General features: G+C 35.8%; 1 protein-coding gene across 5 annotated transcripts in view; it reads right to left on the bottom strand.

Annotated features, from left to right (window-relative positions):
• The window catches only part of Sur (Sulfonylurea receptor), a 177600-nt gene extending 163656 nt beyond the window's left edge, over window positions 1-13944 (bottom strand). For 4 of the 5 annotated variants that reach the window (XM_069834961.1, XM_069834953.1, XM_069834968.1 and 1 more), the window contains exon 1: window positions 13720-13944. The gene's annotated coding sequence lies outside the window, so the exon portion shown is untranslated. The remainder of the gene's footprint in view (window positions 1-13719) is intronic. The other variant, XM_069834978.1, reaches the window with a different exon arrangement.
• Between the last annotated feature and the right edge of the window lie 649 nt (window positions 13945-14593).

Below are 14593 nucleotides of genomic sequence, written 5' to 3'. Positions count from 1 at the left end.
GTGTTTAACTAACCCCTCCATAGTACAACCACAAAACTTGCTTTAAATTCCCCCCCCCCGCCACACAGGAGTGATTTTGTTTTTGCCACATCTGATAGATGTTATTGAATATAAATGTAATTATTATAAACGGAGAACACAATCACGATAATGCAAGAACCGTATCAAGTTTTTTATTGATGATAATAATAATAATAATAATAATAATAATAATAATAATAATAATAATAATAATAATAATAATAATAATAATAATAATCTATAATAATTAGTGTATCAATCTTTGCGTTTGTAACAGTTGAGCAGCATGATTATTCGTTTTATTATATTTTCTGTGACGTTATCTCTGTACTAATATTATTATTAATCTACTGGTATATCAATAATATTTTGTAAAACGTTTCTACATTGTCGCAGTATATAGGCGGAACACTATGTAGGGACCTATCATATTATACATGCGGTAAATAAAATATTGAATAAATATTAATTAGCAATAATAACTGTATATCGAAGTTTTTCATACTATTTTATTTATAACTTCATGTTACTGTTTTGGTACGTTCCATTGACTGTTCCATTAAACGTTTGTCATAAACGCAGAAAATAATGCCTTATTTTTACCGTGTGAGCAAAACATATGTGTATCTTATCTGTCGCCTTCCATACAAGACAAGACATGTCGGTTAGATGACTTTGTGCTGTGCTTCTATTTATTACGAGCGTATCACGACCGATCCTATCTCACTCGAGGGTCCGACACTCGACTGAGTTCAAGCGAGCGATTTAACTCCAATGCAGCACTCTGGTAGGGATCGTATAGGCCTATGAACACTTTTCTTCTATAGAAAGAGCCATTCAGTTTTCTTAACTTGTATCGAAGAGAGATTAACACGTATTCCTCATTGAACAATATCTTACTCAGCTTGCTGTTGTAGACCAGACACGATACATTATTTATTAAGGTGATTGTTCTCGAGTCTCAAGGTCATACCAGGTGCCTCACGATGCGCGGAAGACGATAGAACGCGTGCCGAGAAAAAGAAAAGGCGTGCCGCGGCCCTGGCTTTGACCGATTTCTTTTATGCAGCTCAGGATTTTCAGAAAGAGATACGTCATGTTTCTTACATGAGCTCTACGAAGACAAGGAAGCGCACATAACATTTAACAGCTTGTAAAATAAAAACCTCTGGAGTTATAAATTAATTTCTTTTACAGGTACATTAACGAAGTTACTGTCTTTAACGTAGTAACATAAGGTGTTTGATGCTAGAACTCAACATTTTGTCCGAGAACATAAGAGTGATGTTTGTACAGGGACATCATTTTATTTTTACTAACATTTTTAATATTAACTTGCCTATACCTCTGGATCAACGCCGTTTGCTACCCCCTTCCACGACTGGAGTTCGATAATACTGGCGTAATATACAAACAAATCACTTTACTACGTATAGGAGAGAAGAAAAGTAGTTCATCCATTTACGTAAACTAGGAAATATCACGATTTTGAGTTTGATAATTTTCATTAGGTTTTTCTTTAATCAAAATACAGTACTGTATTAACAATGAGTCTCTTTACTCACGAACTGAGCTGTCCATTCGGACGTATTCATTATGCAGTCTATATTATTCTGTATATAGCACATTAGCGTACAATATAGAGAATGAAATCAAATTGAAAAATAATCATAATATGGATATTTAAACACATTTTTGAAAATGGTGGCCGTTCATTTCGATAAAAGCTTCAGTTCTTTTGTGCATATTATCGCACTATAGACTATTGTACCTAATCCCAATTACCAGTTTCGTTCTTCGTACTAGTAACTCTAGTTGAAATAATTCTGTACCTACTCTATAAAAGAGTACCTTACGCACTGTAAATTCAATCTTCACTTCTGCCCGATTCGAAAAGATAAAATTACTCAGACATACTATCCACTGTCCGTCCAAGTGGTTATGTCGTAGGGTCGTAGAAAGGGGGAAAATCACGTGACAGTTAATTACTTAACGAGACCCTTTTATTTTAGTTATTTTAAACAGTTGTATGGGAATAATATTACGTAGACGTCCAATTCCTAACAGAAATTAATATTCTCAGAAAAGAGCTAAGACAGCCCAGCCACAAGCATTTACAGAGAGGCAAATAGAAGCAGGTGGAGGAAACCGGGATGCGACGTAGGCAAATGGAAAATGATGCAATATTGAAAGCTCTTTCGTCACTGGAAAACGCGAACACATTTTTGGAACGTATTGTTTACTATGACCGTAAGGCTACTATGACTGTATATGCGGTCTTGGATCTGTGTGGAGGACGGTTGAACTTCATTAGTAGAAGGGGTGGGAGTGAAGTAGGCTACATTCAAAAACTCAGGTACAATAAAAATTGAAGTAAAAATAAAATGATGTCCCTGTATTATTTGATAGCGACAACTGTACGTCTAACTGATGTAGGCCTACTGTGAACATCTAAATCAGGCATAGCAAAATTGTGTTTCATGAAACAGCGCTTGAACTTTAATGTAAGTCCTAACTGACAACACCCCTCTCCGCGCTGAACCTCTTCCTCTAGCATTGTCTGTACCATCAGCAGTGGCTCTTTCTGTTATCCAGTACTATCTGAATAGTGATTTGGCGTTCATAACAGATATTTCTGAACAGCTGCACAAACTAAACTGCCGGCTTCAAGGACGTATCAAAACATAGTTGACATGTATGACGCGATGAAATCTTTTTCCATGATGATAAAAGTTTGAGAAGTGCAATTAAAAGATAATTAGTAGGGCTATGAAAAGGGTGCAGTTAAAGCTAGTGATGGTACCGAGTATACGGGGTGGACCATTTAAGTTGATACTGTACAATATTCCAAATCTAAGCGTTGTAGAAAGAAATATCTTGAATAAAAGTTGCTCGATATTATGGGGGAAAGTAAATGTCATTTGTCGTGTTTTATTTGGAGGACGTTGTGATGGTTATTTTAGGGTTAATTTAATTTTTTTAAATAGGAACCTACATTTTTTAATGTTATTTTCTCATTCCTCATAAAAAACTAAACAACTTTTGTATGACGCACTTTGCGATTGTTCTTACACCAACGTAAATAACAACAAAAATTATGAATGGCTGTGTAAGAAGAGCGCAATGAATGGTTGGACCCATTCGAAACAGTCCAGCATCACAGTAGGCGAGGAGGCAATGAGACATTGTGTCCGTTGTTTTGTAACAGTTTGTGGATCATTTAAGTTGATACTGTCCAATATCTCCAAAACTAAGCGTTGTAGAAAGAAATGTCTTGAATAAAAGTTGCTTGATATTATGGGGGAAAGTAAATATCATTTGTCGTGTTTTATTTGGAGAACGTTTGGATGGTCATTTGAGGGTCAAGGTACGTCTTTTTTAAATGGGAACCAATATTTTTTTATTTTGTTTTCTTATTCCTCATCACAAAATAAACAGATTTTGTAAAACCATTTTGTAGTACATGGTTCTTTCACTGGTGTAGACAATTAAACATTGATGAAAGGTAGGTACACAGAGTAACATACTTGATAACCATGGAAACATAACAACGACGCCATTTCCTCATATTCTGTCGTATACTTCAGCGCTCTACGATTGTGTTCTGTTTGCAAATCACGTAAGCATAAGCATGAAAGTTTGGAGTCCTCCAAATAAAACACGACAAATGGCATTTTCTTTCCCCCATAATATCAAGCAACTTTTATTCAAGACATTTATTTCTACAACGCTTAGTTTTGGAGATATTATACAATATCAACTTAAATAGTCCACCCTGTATAGTCCGGGTCAGCTTACTTCATACCCTAAGGGTGAAACCTAACCATATTTCCCCCATTACTACATATGCTAGTGGATTGCGGTGATTTTCTAGTTTGCAGATTGAATTTTCTTTTGCAAACTTCATTTCAAATTTCGACACTGACGAATATTACAAATGGTAGTGATTTTGTAACTGGTATGTTGGCAGCTGAGACAAATGTCGACAATATTTGTCAGTATTGGAGTTCCATGAAATTAAAATTTTACTAGATTTCTGAGCCGGTTACTGGAAGCTAGTGAAATTTGAACATACTAATAATTAATAAATATCAGTATTAATATTAATACATAATAGTTATTTTATGTGTTGCGTTGTGGTTATCATTCAATATTTTTTTATTTTTATTTTTTTAAGTAGGTTATATTACGACGCTTTATCAACATCTTCGGTTATTTAGCGTCTGAATGAGATGAAGGTGATAATGCCGGTGAAATGAGTCCGGGGTCCAGCAACGAAAGTTACCCAGCATTTGCTCATATTGGGTTGAGGGAAAACCCCGGAAAAACCTCAACCAGGTAACTTGCCCCGACCGGGAATCGAACCCGGGCCACCTGGTTTCGCGGCCAGACGCGCTAACCGTTACTCCACAGATGTGGACTATAATTCAATATTATAGTCAGGTAAGTTTTCGGAGTTAGTATTAATAATTTCATGTGGTCAAACAAAATACATTTTTAGGTTAGGTCTCGTGAGTCAATTGTTTAGTCAAACCAATGAATTTCGTATTGCCAGACAAAATAATTGACATGTTGATCCCTTTCTCGTATAGTTTGCCTACGAAAATATGTTACAAATTATTGAATTATTTAGAATAACCTTACAACATAAAGTACGATAAGTAAATAAGTCATTTAGTACATAGGATTGTGTGATAGCTGGTAACACTTGGCAACACTGTCAAGACGGTAATATTTGCTGTTTAGGAACTGTCCTTATGTGACCCTCACTATAGCTGCGGAGGATAGAATGGGGTGAATTTCCCCTACAACTTGACGTAAGCAGCATATAGTCTGTACCGTTGCTTACGTCAAGTTGTAGGGGAAATTCACCACATTCCACCCTCCGCAGCTATACTCGGTACCATCACTAGCTTTAACTGCTCCCTTTTCATAGCCCTAATAATTAGTTTCATCATTTTTCTTGTCTGGAGTCACTTTCAAATGTTTCTGATTCAAAAATAGAGGAATACTGCGACATCCTGGAAACATTACTTTCAGAATTTAGAGATAGAAGGTTTTGTGATTTTAAACAAATGGGAAATTATTTCTCTCTATTTGCAAATCCTTTTAACACACCCATTCTGAAGGTACGACCAAACTTACAATTGGAAAGAGTTGCGTAATAAGAGAGCAACCGCCAAAAATCTGTTTTCGAGATACTGACCATTGAAATAATCCGGTTTTCATTAAACATTTTATGCATGAATTATTGTAACATTCATACTACTACAAAAATAGATCAAATAATACTAGAAAAGGGCTAACCGATTTTCAACAACAGATCAGCAGTTGGTTTAATATTGCAAAATAAATAAATAAATAAATAAATAAATAAATAAATAAATAAATAAATAAATAAATAAATAAATAAATAAATAAATTTTATGCAATAAACGAATTTTGCTCATAAATAGCAGCAAAATGCAGATGTCGCATTCTTTATTTTCTCAGAGTTAAATAATCCAGCCAACAACAGATTTGTGCAAATATCTCAATTTTTTTCTTTCAAATTATCTATTGTTGCGTAACTTCGTTCAATTTGAGGTTGCTGATCTGCAAAATGACACCTTTGTGAAAAGTAACCAAAAGGAGTGTGTTGGTTTAGATGTATTTAAAAATATTGACTCTTCTAAACATCCACTTCTTAGATCATTTGCTGCCACAATCGCATCAACAGGTTATTATCTCAGTTTTCACAGAATCCCATGAAACTTTCACCCTTTCACAAAGTTAGTATCAACGCATAAGATGCAGAATGGTTTTCAGACCTATTTTCAAAGAAAACAGTGAATCTTATGCCACGGAAAATACGGTACATAGCGGGAAATGTCTAATAAGCATTAATAGAATACATAAGCAATTATAATAAAAAATATGTACATTACGGAATAATTAATGCGTATTTATATTACTCTTTTTAAATTTGTGAACATTTCCTTCAACTCGAGTATAAATTTAATGATCAGTTTTATATTTCCTTGGGTCATCGACATGCAGGTTTCGGTAAGACTTTTTTTTTTTACATATTAAGGGGAGGCAGAGGTGAATATTTAAAAATCCACAAAATTTATCCGATTTGTTTGAAATTGATCATGGATACTAAGTATGTTATTAGTAATGGACATACCAAGTTTCAACTTTCTAAGTACAATAGTTCTGTAAATATTAATAATTTTATAAAACTTTATATCGTTTGATATAAAATGCTTCATGCACCATATTGTAATAAATTTTCAATATTTCTTTTTATTTATATGTTCAGAGAAGGTATATAAATAATGATAAGCAGGGAACGGATTTATATGGACTAAAAATATATGAAATATGTAAATATATATGTAGTTATTTTTACCAAAATATGGAATTAAATATGGATTTTTACCAAAATATGGAATTAAATATGGACTTAAAATTATAAAAAAATGACTATGTACGTTAAATATTGGTACATTTTAATCAAACTAAACAAAAAATATAATGGACGTACCTTATCTTCCAATGTAGTTTCAACAAAACACAATTTTTATTGTCTGTTACCATAACAATAGGTTACAAACATTTCTTTCAAGTGCTGAAAAGTGAATCTTCTTCTATTGTCTCTGAGGATAGATTTATACTGACTAAAAGAGCGTTCGACGTCACAAGAAGTAACTGGTACATAATTCAATTTCACAATGTCTGCTGGGGATAAGTCCAAGTTAATCTTCACTGTTGATTCACCACTCATCACAGCAACAACCTTTTGTAGTTCTTCATATCCAGGGTTTTTTGAAAGTACAGTGTCCACCTTAGCTCTTACTGCATCTGCAACTTTACCTCTACCACGATTCAGTTGTTCCACAGTACTATTTATAATTTCAAAACTTTCAGATAGTGAAAGGTGCCTATTTTGGAGACTTTTGAGCGTTTTTATGATGCATGAAAATGTATGCTGAATGTGAGCTAAGTCATTCTTCACACTTATGTCACAGGTAACTGTTTTCGCAGTATCAATTGAGACTGCATCTTCAGAGTCCAATGCAAGGAGAACATTGTTAATAGAGTCTATATGTTCGGCATAATATTCAACTGCTTCTAGCCATGTACCCCATCTAGTTAAAATTGGCTTTGGTGGCAATGGAATTTCAGGGTACATTTCTTTCAACACGTTAACTCTACTGGGAGCTTTGAGAAATACTTTTTTCACTGATGAAATCAACAAATCTACTTTAGGGAAATTGTCTCTGACCACTTCTGCCACATGATGAAATGTATGCGCCACACAAGTAAAATGAGTCAATTTAGGATATACAACAGATAATGCTTGTCCAGCTTTGACCATATAAGGGGCAGCATCGCTAATAAAGAATAACACATTATCGTACATAATACCCTTTGGCCACAGGATACCCATAGCTTCGTTGAACAGTTTAACTATAGTTTTGTTATTGCACTTTTCTAGAACATCACAATGTAAAAGAATTCGTTCAGAATATTGTTCACTTAACAAACCGATAACTACATTACCAACAAGTCTACCTTCTTTGTCGGGAGTCTCATCAATGGAAACCCAAATTGAACTATCTTTAATTTCATCTCTTATCTTCTGTATTGTCTCATCGTAGATGGATGGAGCATACGTCTTCCTAAGTGTTGACTCATCCGGGATTGTATGTTGAGTATATTTTTCAAGGAATTCCCTGAAGACCTTATTCTTTAGTTTGTAGAGAGGAATATCAGCAGAGATGAGAGAACGGCACAGGTCGATGTTAAACTCAGATCTTACATTCGATGTTGTTGGTTGTGTTAAAAACAATTGTCTCTGCTTGGAATTTAGTTGTTTGTTGGCCTGATGTTTACTAGTTGTAATGTGTTGTTGCACCAGGAACTTTTGTGTAGATGATACTGCACACTGACACAAATTACAAAATAATATTTTATTGTCAGTTGATAAACCATCTTCTTTAAATTCTGAAATGTAACTTGTTAGTTTTGATTTTAAATTGACTGAATGACGTACTTTTGGCATATTTACCGTCTTTATAGTATGATTTACAAAACTGAACCTATGTGTACTCTGACTGGCATTTAACTGTTGAGCTGCACAACTGAAGTCTGTTAAAAATTTTAAATTAAATTAATACAGTTTTGTAACTTACTTTCCCATTGTTGATAGGACTGCTAATTTTCAAATAACTCTGATGTTAAAGGGATTACTGAACATGTGTTTAAATCTCTATTGTTGAAATGTATTTTTAAAAGTTAATGGAATTTTGTTTTGTTTTATTGTTAAACCTAATATAATATGGACTGTTTTATATGAAATATGGAAAATATATGGAAATTAACGAAAATATGTACTAAACTCTAAAATATGGAAAAATATGGAAAATAAAAGTAGGATTTTTCAACCCTACACATTGTGAAACATAAAGATAATGCAAAATATAAATTATATTAGCTTTATAAGTAAATATGTATTTACATATAAATCCTTTCCCTGATAGTTTATTATGGGAATAATATAGTAATACAGTTATCTTGGTTTTAATTTCATACTTTTAAGGGCACAAAATCAAAAACTAACATCGGAATATCAAAATAAAGATAATAAAAATGGAAAAAACCAAATTTTCATTTTTTCTTCAGTTTTGTTCGAAAATTTCACCTCTGCCTCCCCTTAACTATGATTCTATGAAACATATTTTTGGTTTCCTCTTAGGATTATACAACAGTAAGTAAGCCTAAATGTACTATCAGCACATCTCATGAACTTTAAAACTGTGCATTTACGGTAAATAACATTTAACTTGTTAGACAAATAACTGTAATATCTCATAGTGTCGGCGAACTACTTACATCACATTTATCCACTTTTAGACATTTTACTAGAACAACTCGTTCTTTTCCATCAAATCTTTCATAGTCCGCTTGGTGTTTCAGCTCGTAATGTCGTTTTATATGGTATTTTCTTATAAAGAAGTACTGTTTGCATTCTAAGCATTGTACAGTATATGATTTGCTACAACCTCACGTAAGAACACATTCTTCCATTGTACGTATACTAAAAAATCTACGCAAAGTAGGGGATTCAGAGCGGATTATGTCTATGGATTTAGACACAGCCTTTTCTTGGACCCTTAGGGTGATATCCATAGACATTTCGCTAGCCAGCGCTACGAGCGTGCTAAACTAGCCCCCGCTATCGAGTGATTACTTGTACAGGATTCATATCATATCATATCATATCATATCATATCATATCATATCATATCATATCACATATATCATGTCATAATCATATCATATCATGTCATAATCATATCATATCATATCATATCATATCATATCATATCATATCATATCATATCATATCATATCATATCATATCATATCATATATCATATCATATCATATCATATCATATCATATCATATCACTAACACTGGTTCATGAATAAGAAAAACGTTAGTTCGCTGATCATCCACTGCAAGCCTGCGCTAAGAATGTCTATGAATATCGCCCTAAGTTCTTATGTCTTCGCCTGCCAAAGCACTGTGCTAGCAGCTCGGGCCACGAGAGGCCCTGGATCCAAACTCGTGGCAAACCTATGGCAGCTGCCACCAGTGACCGAGCTTGACATCACTGAACTACACTGTAACTCCTGTACAATTAAATGATGTTGTAAACAATACTGTAATTCCTGTATAGTATACCTACAACTAAATGTTTAAACTGTTAACTACATTGTAACTCCTGTACAATGAAATAATGAAATTGTAAACACTGTCACTCCTGTAAAACGAAATTATGAAATTGTAAACAACACTGTACCTTCTGTACGGTATGTTTAAACTGTTAACTACACTGCAACTCCTGTACAACGAAAACTCCTGCAAAACGAAATGATGAAATTGCAAACACCACTAACTCCTGTACGGTCTACCTACAACGAAATGTTTCAATTAACTACACTATTACTCCTTACTTACAAATGGTTTTTAAGGAACCCGCAGGTTCATTACCTCCCTCACATAAGCCCGCCGTCGGTCCCTATCCTGTGAAAGCTGAATCCAGTTTCATATCATCATATCCCACATCCCTCAAATCCATTTTAATATTATCCTCCCATCTACGTATCGGCCTCCCAAAGGTCTTTTTCCCTCCGGTCTCCCAACTAACACTCTATATGCATTTCTGGATTCGCCCATACGTGCTACATGTTCCTAATTATGTCAGGTGAAGAATACAATGCGTGAAGTTCTGTGTTGTGTAACTTCCTCCATTCTCCTGTAACTTCATCCCTCTTAGCTCCAAATATTTTCCTAAGAACCATATTCTCAAACACCGTTAATCTCTGTTCTTCTCTCAAAGTGAGAGTCCAAGTTTCACAACCATACAGAACAACCGATAATATAACTGTTTTATAAATTCTAACTTTCAGCTTTTTGACAGCAGACTATATGACAAAAGTTTCTCAACCGAATAATAACAGGCATTTCTCATATTTATTACACTATTACTCCTGTACAACGAAATGATGAAACTGTAAACAACACTGTTACGGTAGCCACCGGCGTGGCTCAGTCGGTTAAGGCACTTGCCTGCCGGTCTGAAGTTGCGTTCGGGCGCGGGTTCGATCCCGCTTGGGCTGATTACCTGGTTGGGTTTTTTCCGAGGTTTTCCCCAACCGTAATGTGAATGCAAGGTAATCTATGGCGAATCCTCGGCCTCATCTCGCCAAATATCATCTCGCTATCACCAATCTCATCGACGCTAAATAACCTAGTAGTTGATACAGCGTCGTTAAAAAACCGACTAAAAAAAAACACTGTTACTCCTGTAAAACGAAATGATGAGCCACCGTCGGTTAAGGCGCTTGTCTGCCGGTCTGAAGTTGCGTTCAGTCGCGGGTTTGATCCCCGCTTGGGCTAATTACCTGGTTGGGTTTTTTCCGAGGTTTTTCCCAACCGTAAGGTGAATGCTAGGTAATCTATGGCGAATCCTCGGCCTCATCTCGCTAAATACCGTCTCGCTATCACCAATCTCATCGACGCTAAATAATCTAGTAGTTTATACAGCGTCGTTAAATAACCAACAAAAAAACGAAATGATGAAATTGTAAACAACACTAACTCCTGTACGGTATACCTACAACGAAGTGATGAAACTGTAAACAACACTGTTACTCCTGTACAACCAAATGAAACTGTAAACAACACTGTTACTCCTGTACAACGAAATGATGAAACTGTAAACAACACTGTTACTCCTGTACAACGAAATGTTGAAATTGTAAACAACACTGTTACTCCTGTACAACAAAATGATGAAACTATAAACAGCACTGTCACTCCTGTACAATGAAATGTTGAAATTGTAAACAACACTGTTACTCCTGTACAACGAAATGATAAAACTGTAAACAACACTGTTACTCCTGACAACGAAATGATGAAACTGTAAACACTGTTACTCCCGTACAATGAAATGTTGAAATTGTAAACAACACTGTTACTCCTGTACAACGAAATGATAAAACTGTAAACAACACTGTTACTCCTGACAACGAAATGATGAAACTGTAAACACTGTTACTCCCGTACAATGAAATGTTGAAATTGTAAACAACACTGTTACTCCTGTACAACGAAGTGATTTTTATTTTTTTATTTTATTGGGTTGTTTTACGACGCTGTATCAGCATCTCAGGTTATTTAGCGTCTGAGTGAAATGGTGATAATGCCGGTGAAATGAATCCGGGGTCCAGCACCGAAAGTTACCCAGCATTTGCTCGTATTGGGTTGAGGGAAAACCCCGGAAAAAACCTCAACCAGGTAACTTGCCCCGACCGGGATTCGAACCCGGCCCACCTGGTTTCGCGGCCAGACGAGCTGACCGTTACTCCACAGGTGTGGACACAACGAAGTGATGAAACTGTAAACAACACTGTTACTCCTGTACAACGAAATGTTGAAATTGTAAACAACACTGTTACTCCTGACAACGAAATGATGAAACTGTAAACACTGTTACTCCTGTACAACGAAATGTTGAAATTGTAAACAACACTGTTACTCCTGACAACGAAATGATGAAACTGTAAACACTGTTACTCCTGTACAACGAAATGTTGAAATTGTAAACAACACTGTTACTCCTGACAACGAAATGTTGAAATTGTAAACAACACTGTTACTCCTGTACAACGAAATGTTGAAATTGTAAACAACACTGTTACTCCTGACAACGAAATGATGAAACTGTAAACACTGTTACTCCTGTACAACGAAATGTTGAAATTGTAAACAACACTGTTACTCCTGACAACGAAATGATGAAACTGTAAACACTGTTACTCCTGTACAACGAAATGTTGAAATTGTAAACAACACTTACTCCTGACAACGAAATGATGAAACTGTAAACACTGTTACTCCTGTACAACGAAATGTTGAAATTGTAAACAACACTGTTACTCCTGACAACGAAATGATGAAACTGTAAACACTGTTACTCCTGTACAACGAAATGTTGAAATTGTAAACAACACTTACTCCTGACAACGAAATGATGAAACTGTAAACACTGTTACTCCTGTACAACGAAATGTTGAAATTGTAAACAACACTGTTACTCCTGACAACGAAATGATGAAACTGTAAACACTGTTACTCCTGTACAACGAAATGTTGAAATTGTAAACAACACTGTTACTCCTGACAACGAAATGTTGAAATTGTAAACAACACTGTTACTCCTGTACAACGAAATGTTGAAATTGTAAACAACACTGTTACTCCTGACAACGAAATGATGAAACTGTAAACACTGTTACTCCTGTACAACGAAATGTTGAAATTGTAAACAACACTGTTACTCCTGTACAACGAAGTGATGAAACTGTAAACAACACTGTTACCCCTGTAAAACGAAATGATGAGCCACCGGCGTGGCTCAGCCGGTTAAGGCACTTGTCTGCCGGTCTGAAGTTGCGTTGCGGCGCGGGTTTGATCCCCGCTTGGGCTGATTACCTGGTTGGGTTTTTCCGAGGTTTTTCCCAACTGTAAGATGAATGCCAGGTAATCTCTGGCGAATCCTCGGCCTCATCTCGCTAAATACCGTCTCGCTATCACCAATCTCATCGACGCTAAATAACCTAGTAGTTGATACAGCGTCGTTAAATAACCAACAAAAAAAACGAAATGATGAAATTGTAAACAACACTGTTACTCCTGTACAACGAAATGTTTAAATTGTTAACTACACTATTACTCCTGTACAACGAAATGTTGAAATTGTAAACAACACTGTTACTCCTGTACAACGAAATGTTTAAATTGTTAACTACACTATTACTCCTGTACAACGAAATGTTGAAATTGTAAACAACACTGTTACTCCTGTACAACGAAATTATGAATCTGTAAACAACACTGTTACTCCTGTACAGCGAAATGTTTAAATTGTAAACAACATAGTAACTTCCGTACAATATGCCCAATAAAAAATGTTGAAATTCTGGAGATTATTTAGGGATTTAATTGTGCTCTAGATTCGTGTAAGCACCTTTCACTTCTCCACGTACTGTCACGTATTGCCTGGGGTCATAGAAAACACAGACAAGAAAGTCGTTTTTTATAAATGCTAGTCAAGGTAATGTAAACATGAATTTACCTGATGCACAGACCACGAGAGCGGTAGTGTCCACCCAACACAGTTTGATCGTTTATCAATGAAAAACAAATAACACAACATCCACTTGTAGTTCTAGAGTTACAATTGATGCGTTTCCGCCATCAGGTTCGTCAACGTCTCCTTCCTCTACCTCGACCGATACCGGCCGCACCACTTGGAACACTGACTGCTAGGGACGGACGGGCATCTGCATGGCAATAACCCCTCCCGTCCCGCGCCACTTGCTAACTGCCGCTAAGAAAACAAGATTCGTGGGATAACCGCAAACTCATATGACATCACGAGCAAGTTACTCTTGAGAAATCGATTTCGTAATTAATTTGTGCTTGCTGTAAATTACAACTTGTAATAATCTAGTAAGGAGTTCAATATGATTCAATAGGATTCACAAACAGGAACCGGCATTTAATTCTTTAATTGGAGAATATAAAGATTATCTGTCTGCAATATACAAGAAGGAGTAAAAATGATTGCAGTAAATACAGGGAATTGACAATAATTGATGTTACGAATAACGTAAGTCATATCTCTTTGTTCGTCATGCAAGGGTTACCAGATCTTCTAGCGCCCCCGAAGTGTCCGGGTTTGGAATGTATTCTTCGGATCCACGGTCTAATAAACTCAATCTTACTTACTTACTGGCTTTTAAGGAACCCGGAGGTTCATTGCCGCCCTCACATAAGCCCGCCATTGGTCCCTATCCTGAGCAAGATTAATCCAGTCCCTACTATCATATCCCACCTCCCTCAAATCCATTTTAATATTATCTTCCCATCTACGTCTCGGCCTCCCCAAAAGTCTTTTCCCCTCCGGCCTCCCAACTAACACTCTATATGCATTTCTGGATTCGCCC

This window comes from Periplaneta americana, chromosome 1 (assembly GCF_040183065.1).
Source record: "Periplaneta americana isolate PAMFEO1 chromosome 1, P.americana_PAMFEO1_priV1, whole genome shotgun sequence".
Lineage (NCBI taxonomy): Eukaryota > Metazoa > Arthropoda > Insecta > Blattodea > Blattidae > Periplaneta > Periplaneta americana.
The sequence above is the reverse complement of the archived record's forward strand: the minus strand, read 5'-3'. Positions and strand labels throughout refer to the sequence as shown.